Genomic DNA, 9,228 nt, shown 5'->3' with positions numbered 1-9,228 from the left:
AGAAACTGTATGATTTTATGTATGTGGGAGCTTTCTATATGCTGAAGAAAAAATCTTTTAGATGCATGTTATATACTGAATCTAAAAAGTGTGTATATGTACTGTAAATGTAAGATTCAAATTGAGAATTATTCATTCTCAGCTCTTCTTTTCTTAAATAAATTCTACAATTAAAGTAATAAACAAGGCCAAGGCTTTCATGTACTATAATAAAAAAGGAATATTTAATGATGTCTACCAGCCGTTATGTTTCTGATGTTTAATGACTTTCATAATATAAAGTTATGAATATTTTAGACTGTTTTATACCGTATGGCTGTGAGCAGTGGGGGGTAGCACAGACATGCACACTACTTGGAACCTTGTTCTGGTCCAGCCTTTCTTCATCAGAGGAACAGGAAGTTTTTGTAAGTTTAGTGTAAAGTAGAGACAAGGGTTTCAGCCTCTCTTCCCATTAAAGTTTATGTGGAGTCCATAAAACTAGTTATTCCTAGCTCCAGCTAAAACCTTTCAAAGCATCAGGTCATCCTGGTCCTCTAACTGAGAACCTGCAAGGGAGAGGAAAAAGGATGAGTACATTCTTTGGGGATAAGCTGCACAAGGGCCCATAGCAAGACATTGGGACACAAGTAGGCTTCAAACCAACCCTAGTACCATGTGGCTGACAAATCACGATTTTCATGACACGACAAATCACAACAGACAAGTGAAAATAGCTTTCTATCTCTAAGCTCAGCAATGGACCTATTGTAACAGCTGTGACCCAAGCAGATGACACCTGTGTCAAGGAAAAAGACTTAGGGACTGGAGACATTTAAAGTTTAGGGTTATAGTAAAGTGGAACAGATCAAGGTACTCTGGGAACACCAGCACTGTCCTGGCCAAAATGCCATCAGCCACAATGCTACACAGATTGTGCCTTTTGGAAATGAAGGGCCATCATCCTCAGTGCAATCCCCCTGTCACCAGTGCCAGCTAAAGTACTGGGGGCCATTGACCCCAGCCAGACCTCCTCCCTATTATACCACCTGCACCCTGGGCTGCAGCCATTTCTCAAATACCATGCCACTGATGTGGCTTAAAGTACAAGGATATTTCTTTTGTGCACTGAGACACAGTCATGATGCAACAAAAAAAAGGGCCTTATCCTAACTATTTAAAAAAAGTTGAAAGCATACAGTTGTACAAGATGCCTTGGTATGCTGAAGCACTTAGATTTCCATAGGTCAGCCTATGAATAACAGTTCCATAGCATTATCCATTCTCCAGCCATCTTTACAGTTGGCACATTGCAGTAAGGAAGGTAATGTCCTCTTGTTAAATCTAGATTGCCAAATCCCAACTTGTCCATCAGACTTCCAGATAGGGAAGTGTGATTAATCAATTCACCGAACACATTACCACTACTACAAAGTCCAGTGGGGGCGTACTTCATCATTCCATGCTTGGCCTGGCTTTGTGCTAGATGATGTAAGGCTTGCATGCAGCTCCTCGGCTTTGGAAACCCATGCCATGATGCTTCTGGCAATCTAGAACTGAATGAAACAACCTGAATAAACTGTGTGTTCCAATACTATTGCCCATGTAGTATAAGATACATTAATGAAATACAAAATGAGAAGACTTGTCAATGCATTGTTTCTGTTATATTCTAGTTCACAAGTGACCCTTAAAGTTACATGAATTTACATAAATATGGAAAATGCATAACATTACATTTCTTAAAATCATTATTGATGTGTGGCAGACACATAAAAAATGTTGACATTGTAAAAAGAACTATTAATACATTTTATAAGGCAGTAAACAGTAAAGATAAATTATTTTTCTGTGTTCTATTTTAGTAATTTATCATCTGTCAAGAATGGAAATTCATCTTCGTCACTCAGCAAGTCTTAGATATTTATAGGCACAAGAAAACAAACTGGCCCAGATTTAACAGTCTAACCCCCAGTATCTATGTGGCTGTACAACCCTTGGAAAGCTACAGCTAAGTTTGCTCCTAGAAAGTGCAGACATCTTACTCCTTTATATACAACTCTAACTACATTTTTATTTCTACTGAATATTCCTAGATGCCCTGAGGACTTACTGAAAATCCCCAGCATGGACATGGCAGGTTTTCACTGTGAGGCTATATAAGTGCGTCCAAAACACAAGAAGTAGCTTACAATTGTGATATGTTAACTTGTTTAATTAAAGCGGTACTCCGGTGCTTAGACATCTTATCCCCTATCCAAAGGATAGGGGATAAGATGCCTGATCGCGGGAGTCCCGCCGCTGGGGACCCCCGGGATCATGCACGCGGCACCCCGTTTGTAATCAGTCCCCGGAGCGTGTTCGCTCCAGGACTGATTACCGGCGACTACAGGGCGGGCGGTGTGTGACGTCTATCACGCCCCCTCACGTATGCTTGCATTGAGGGGCGGAGCGTGACATCACACGGGGCGGGGGCGTGACGTCACACGCCGCCCGCCCTGTAGTCGCCGATAATCTGATTACAAACGGGGTGCCGCGTGCATGATCCCAGGGGTCCCCAGCGGCGGGACTCCCACGATCAGGCATCTTATTCCCTATCCTTTGGATAGGGGATAAGATGTCTAAGCACCGGAGTACCCCTTTAAGGAAGGTTCGACATCTCAAGGGGCCAGCGTCAACTTCTGTTAGGCCAAAAGGGAAAAACTTTGCTTACTAGACACTTATACAGTATATGTCTTAACAGAAAGCGTAAGTCTCATTCTGGTTCACATGACTCGGACTATACTAGGTAGGTCATTAAAGGGGTACTACAGTAGAAAACTTTTTTTTTTTTATGAACAGGTGACAGAAAGTTAAACAGATTTGTAAATTACTTCTATTTAAAAATCTTAATTCTTTCAGTACTTATTAGCAGCTGTATGCTATAGAGGAAATTCTTTTCTTTTTTAATTTCTTTTTTGTCTTGTCCACAGTGCTCTCTGCTGACACCTCGGTTCGTGTCAGGAACTGTCCAGAGCAGCATAGGTTTGGTTTGGGGATTTTCTCCTGCTCTGGAAAGTTCCAGATACGGGCATCAGGTGTCAGAAGAGAGCACTGTGGACAAGACAAAAAAGAAATTCAAAAATAATTTCCTCTGCAGCCTACAGCTGCTATGAAGTACTGGAAGGGTAAAGATTTTTTTTATAGAAGTAATTTACAAATCTGTTTAACTTTCTGGCACCAGTTGATTAAAAAAATTGTTTTCCATCGGAGTACCCTTTCAACCCTTTATGGACATCACCTATAGTCCTTAACATTAAAATTGCAATACCAGGAAGGACAAGTTGTAAAGTCATTCAAATTAAGGATATATCAGGTGTCGGCTAAGATCTGCAAGTGATCAAATTGTCAACCACCTAGCTCCAGTCTGTGGCATGTATGAGGGGTTTTAAAAGCTAGATCGGGAAAACAAAAATAACACAAAATTAGGGAAAAGTCAGTACAGTATGATTGTGTGATGCCTCCTGTTTGTTGAGGCATTAGTTATCACCACTTGTCGCACAATACATGAACTGAGTCACCTTGGTTTCTCACTTTGACAGATCACTACATGTGGTTAGGGATACCAAGGCCTCCTTTCGTTTGTATAAGAGGAATCTCGCTAACCTTGCCCATTTACCTGCCCATAGAAATGTAAAGAGAAGAGTTTAGACAGATGAGAAAAAAGCATATGTTTATCCACGTACACCACATTTGACACTTGGTGGCCTGTTTGCATGTTGGTTCCATGACAGCTTTTCTATCAACCACTATGGTCCAATAAATCTTCTACCACACTACAGCACTGATCTTGCCTCTAACCAATTTGCCAAGTATTGCCAGGATATCTGGTGTGACCATCCCAATTTTATCAAGTGTCATCATCAGGAGTTCATTAGCTAAGACTGTAATACCAGTTGTTGTGCTAGATAAGCTCTAATCATTGCCTTTGTCTATTTTCAGAGCTGGGATCTTCTGGTCTTTATTATATACATTAATTTCTGAGAACTATCTTAGTGTTTGCACATTCCCTCCATACAAACTCATCATAGTTCTGTTTATCTCATCACTGCAGCTTATTCTGGTATTTTCCATCATTACACCAGATTCAGTCACAGGTCTATTCCTGTTTATCTTCAGGAAAGCTTTTTGTTCTTGCATCTGATCTTGTATTTTATCTACTTGATATTTTTTCTTTATAGCCAAGTCTCATGTATTCATGTTTACTCATTGCATTGCTTTTATGTGCTAGCAAAAAGGGTATTTGCATGTCTGCTGTCGTCATGTACTATATCATTCAGCAGTTGCTCCGATTTTAACCACTGTCTCTTGTAAGACTTCTGCATTTCTAATGTTGGTTGCTCAAGTTCTTCACATGTATCTATCTAATCTATGCAGCATGTAGATACATTGGACACATTTAAAGCCTTTTATGATACAATTTACATGAAATCAATACAATCCTAATAAGTGTTCAACTGCATGATATTGCCCATGTTTGATCTCTAAAGGTCAACGTCATGGTTAATGTTTGTTATCTGGTGGTGTTATTTTTAGCATATCAGAACCTGTTATGTGGTCCCTGGTGGGAGTCAGTGTCTACGCCTGTAGTAGATGATATCTTCAGTATTCTGCAGTAGGACGTTTGGGGTAAATTATGTGATTCATTCCAAGCTCTCACTTTTCCCACTGTCCTATTGGGAGCTGCACAATTTTACAAGGGTATTTGGATTGAAAGTACTGAAAAAGTCTGTCCAACTTAAGGGGTACTCCAGCCCTAAGACATCTTATCCCCTATGCAAAAGGATAGGGGATAAGATGTCTGATTGCAGGGGTCACGACTCCACCCTCTTGTTCTGTCCCGACCCGCCCCTTTAATGCAAGCCTATGGGAGGGGGCGTGACTCCCTTAGCCTTGTATTGAAGGGGGGGCGTGACATCACAAGGGGTCGGATTCGTGACATCACGATACTCCTACCCCGTGGTCGTGAGTCTTCAGACACGGAGCGATTATCGCTTTGTGCAGCTGAGACAGGTGGGTGCTGCATGAGAGATTGCGGGGGGGATAAGATGTCTTAGGGCTGGAGTACCCCTTTAACCCTTTCAGGACTCAGGTTTTTTTCAGTTTTTGCACACTCGTTCTTTCCTCCTTACCTTTAAAAACACATAATTCTTTCAATTTTGCACCTAAAAATCCAAATGATGGCTTATTTTTTGCGCCACAAATTCTACTTTGTAATGCCATTTTGTAATTTTTGTGGGCTTCAGTATCTACGCAGTACATTTTTCAGTAAAAATGACACCTTCTCTTTATTTTGTAGGTCCATGCAATTAGAATGATACCCTACTTATTTAGGTTTGATTTTGCTGTACTTCTGGAAAAAATCATTTAAAAAAATCAGGCACAAATATATATACATTTAAAATTGTCATTTTCTGACCCCTATAACTTTTTTATTTTTCCACATAGGGAGTAGAGGTGTCGCGAATTGTTAGCCGGCGAACATATGTGAAGTTCGATCCGCCCCCTATACTTTAACATTGCAGTAAACTTTGACCCTGTGAGTCAGAGTCAGCTGACACATTACAGCCAATCAGCAGCAGTCCCTCCCTTCCAGACCCTCCTACCTCTTGCACGGACGCCATTTTTGCCTTATTCAGCATGCTGCAGGCTTAGGAAGTGGAGAGTTAGAGAAGCTGCTCCTGCTGTATAGGGAAAGCGATAGCTAGGTTGCTGCTAGGTGGTGTATTCAGGGTCCAGTTTACTTCTAAAGCACTAGTGTAACATCTGCTTTAACCTCCTGAGCGGTATTCCCGAGCGTGACTCGGGGTTAATTTTCCCAGCCAGGATCGGTAACCCCGAGTCACGCTCGGGGTAGAATTGCAGAGTTCCCGGCCGGGCTGCACGATATATCGCAAAAGCAATGCGATATATCGATGTGGCCCCCCGGGAAAACATGCTATTATCTGCTCTGGTCGGCTCCCGTTGCGGGGGCCGGCCAGAGCAGGTAAAGAAAAATACTAAAAGTCAGTGTTTCCCTACCAGGGGGCCTCCAGCTGTTCCAAAACTACAACTCTCAGCATGCCCGAACAGCCAAAGGCTGTCCGGGCATGCTGGGAGTAGTAGTTTCACAACAGCTGGAGGCCCCCTGTTAGAAAAACACTGAGCTAAGTGTAAAGGGAAGAAGTAGTAAAATAAAAAAAAAATTTTGCTCACCTAGTCCCGGTCCCTGCAGATGTCGTTCCCCTCCGTGCGGTCCGGGGTGTCCTCTCTTCACTATTCATCTTCTAGGACCTTTCACTTTTCAGCCAATCACGGGCCGCAGTGGTGTAAAGCCTGTGATTGGCTGAAGGGGAAAGGGCTTGTTCTGCAGCAAATACACTAGGTTTGAAATCTGCCCGGCAAACCTAGTGTATGTTACTGCAGGGCAAGAAAAGGTGACAAGGGGGGGGGGGGGGGGATGAATGTGACTGGGGGAATGTGACTGGGGGGGGAATGTGACTGGGGGGAATGTGACTGTGGGGGAATGTGACAAGGGGGGAATGTGAGTGAGGTGGAATGTGACTGGGGGGGAATGTGACTGGGGGGGAATGTGACTGGGGGGAATGTGACTGGGGGGAATGTGACTGGGGGGAATGTGACTGGGGGGGGAATGTGACTGGGGGGGGAATGTGACAAGGGGGGAATGTGACTGGGGGGGGGATGTGACAGGGGGGGGATGTGACAGGGGGGGAGGGGAATGTGACATGAAGGGGGGATGTGACAGGGGGGGAGGGGAATGTGACATGAAGGGGGGATGTGACAGGGGGGAGGGAAATGTGACATGAAGGGGGGATGTGACAGGGGGGGAGGGGAATGTGACATGAAGGGGGGATGTGACAGGGGGGGAGGGGAATGTGACATGAAGGGGGGATGTGACAAGGGGGGGATGTGACAGGGGGAGGGGAATGTAACATGAAGGGGAGAATGTGACAAGGGGGGGAATGTGACAAGGGGGGGGAAGAATGTGACAAGGAGGGGGGAGAATGTGACAAGGAGGGGGGGAGAATGTGACGGGGGATGTGACAAGGGAGAGGGGAATGTGACGGGGGAGATGTGAAATGGGTGGAGGGAGATGTGAAATTGAGTTAAAAAAAATTGTACCGCTTTTGGTACACATTTCCAGACAGAATCATACCGCCAGGGAGGTTAAGGACAGCACCCAAAAAAGCCCTTTTTAGGGCTGAAAGATATCAGTCTTGGTTGGGAGGGAACCGCCGGTTAAAAGGGGTACTCCAGAATCAAACTTAAGTTCCTTCAAGCAACTAACTACTACAGTATTCAAAGGGCTGAAAGATATCAGTCCATGTGTCTTGCAAGTTGCAACAGCTGGAGGCACCCTGGTTGGGAGGGAACCGCTGGTTAAAAGGGGTACTCCAGTATAAAACTTAAGTTCCTTCAAGCAACTAACTACTACAGTATTCAAAGGGCTGAAATATATCAGTCCGTGTGTTTTGCAACAGCTGGAGGCACCCTGGTTGGGGACCACTGCTTAAAAGGGGAACTCCGCTGGCAAGCTTTTTTGCTCATTGTCACACTAGTGCAAATCACATTAGGTGTGACAGTTGTGCAAATTTAAAAAAAAAATACCTTTTTTGGCTGTTAAATAAAATCAGTCGTCACTGTTAGTTCATGTCACAGTTGCCATTTTTTTTTGCCTGCAAGGCAAATTGTGTCAACCTAGTGCAAATCACTATATGGTGTGGCAGTTGTGCAAATTTAAAAAAAAAACCTTTTGACTGTTAAATAAAATCAGTCGTCACTGTCAGTTCACGTCACAGTTGCCATTTTTTTTGCCTGCAGGGCAAATTGTGTCACCCTAGTGCAAATCACATTAGGTGTGACAGTTGTGCAAATTTAACCAAAAAAAATGACAGGCAGAGGAAGGCCACCCCGCAGGGGCCATCATGGTGCTGGGATTCCCTTTGGCCATAGAATGGCCAGTCTTCAGAGGCCACGTACCCTGAACCCCCAAAGTTCTGAGGACTTAGTTGACTGGCGATCACAAGACACCCAATCTACTACAGCTTGACGCACCGTCCTTCTCCTCCTCTAGCTTAGCTTCAGGCACCGCTCATGCTACCACTGGCCCGCCTGCTGCCACCACCAACACTAGCACCGCAGCAGCTTTACTTGATTTGTCAGAGGAGTTATTTACACATCAGTTTGAAGACATAAGTGATGCGCAACCATTATTGCCAGAGGATGTAGTTAACAGGGATATGTCTCAGTCAGGCAGCATTACACACATGGACGTACGGTGTGATGATCATGTTGTGCCTGCTGCTGCTTCCTTTCTTGAGGTGTCAGATAGCGGTGAAGGTGTTGATGATGACGATGTGTCCGTGGATGCCATGTGGGTGCCCGCTAGAAGAGAAGAAGAGGGGGAAAGTTCGGGAGGAGGAGATGAGTTGGAAGCAGGGGGAGGTCGTCGCAAGGAGCTAGTGGCACAGTCAGACAGCATGCATCGGCACCCGGGGTCAGCCAGACGGGACGCCAATCAACGCATGCTGTTGCCACCACCAGAATGCCGTCATCGCAGAGCTCAGCAGTGTGGCATTTTTTTGTGTGTGTGTGTCTGCCTCTGACAACAGCGAGGCCATTTGCAACCTGTGCCAGAAGAAACTGAGTCGTGGGAAGTCCAACACCCACCTAGGCACAACTGCTTTGCGAAGGCACATGATGTCACATCACAAACGCCTATGGGATCAACACGTCAGTACAAGCAGCACACAAAGTCAAAGCCGCCATCCTCCTCCTGGTCCAGCATCTTCAGCTAGGTCAACCACTGCTGCCCTCCTTGCCCCCTCTCAACCATCCGCCTCTCCGTCTCTCGCCTTTAGCAGTTCCTGCTCATCTGCCCACAGTCAGGTGTCTGTCAAGGAGATGTTTGAGCGCAAGAAGACAATGTCTCAAAGTCACCCCTAGCCCGGCGTCTGACAGCTGGCTTGTCGGAACTGCTAGCCCGCCAGCTTTTACCATACAAGCCGGTGGAGTCTGAGGCCTTTCAAAAATGTGTAGCCATTGGGACACCGCAGTGGAAGGTACCCGGCCGAAATTTTTTTGCACAAAAGACAATCCCCAACCTTTACTCCATTGTGCAAAAGGAAATTATGGCATGTCTGGCACACAGTGTAGGGGCAAGGGTCCATATGACCACTGATACCTGGTCTGCAAAGCATGGTCAGGGCA

At 44.9% G+C, this 9,228-nt stretch overlaps 1 long non-coding RNA gene across 2 annotated transcripts in view; it reads right to left on the bottom strand.

Annotated features, from left to right (window-relative positions):
• Positions 1–264: 264 nt before the first annotated feature.
• LOC130361742 (uncharacterized) overlaps positions 265–9,228 on the bottom strand; it is a 29,821-nt gene continuing 20,857 nt past the window's right edge. For both annotated transcript variants that reach the window (XR_008891131.1, XR_008891132.1), the window contains exons 2-3: positions 1,431–1,535; positions 265–548 (exon numbers count right to left, since the gene is read on the bottom strand). This is a non-coding gene — a long non-coding RNA (uncharacterized LOC130361742). The remainder of the gene's footprint in view (positions 549–1,430; positions 1,536–9,228) is intronic.

The sequence above is a fragment of the Hyla sarda genome, chromosome 3, assembly GCF_029499605.1.
Source record: "Hyla sarda isolate aHylSar1 chromosome 3, aHylSar1.hap1, whole genome shotgun sequence".
NCBI lineage: Eukaryota > Metazoa > Chordata > Amphibia > Anura > Hylidae > Hyla > Hyla sarda.
Note: the sequence above shows the minus strand (reverse complement) of the source record. Positions and strands in the feature narration are given on the sequence as shown.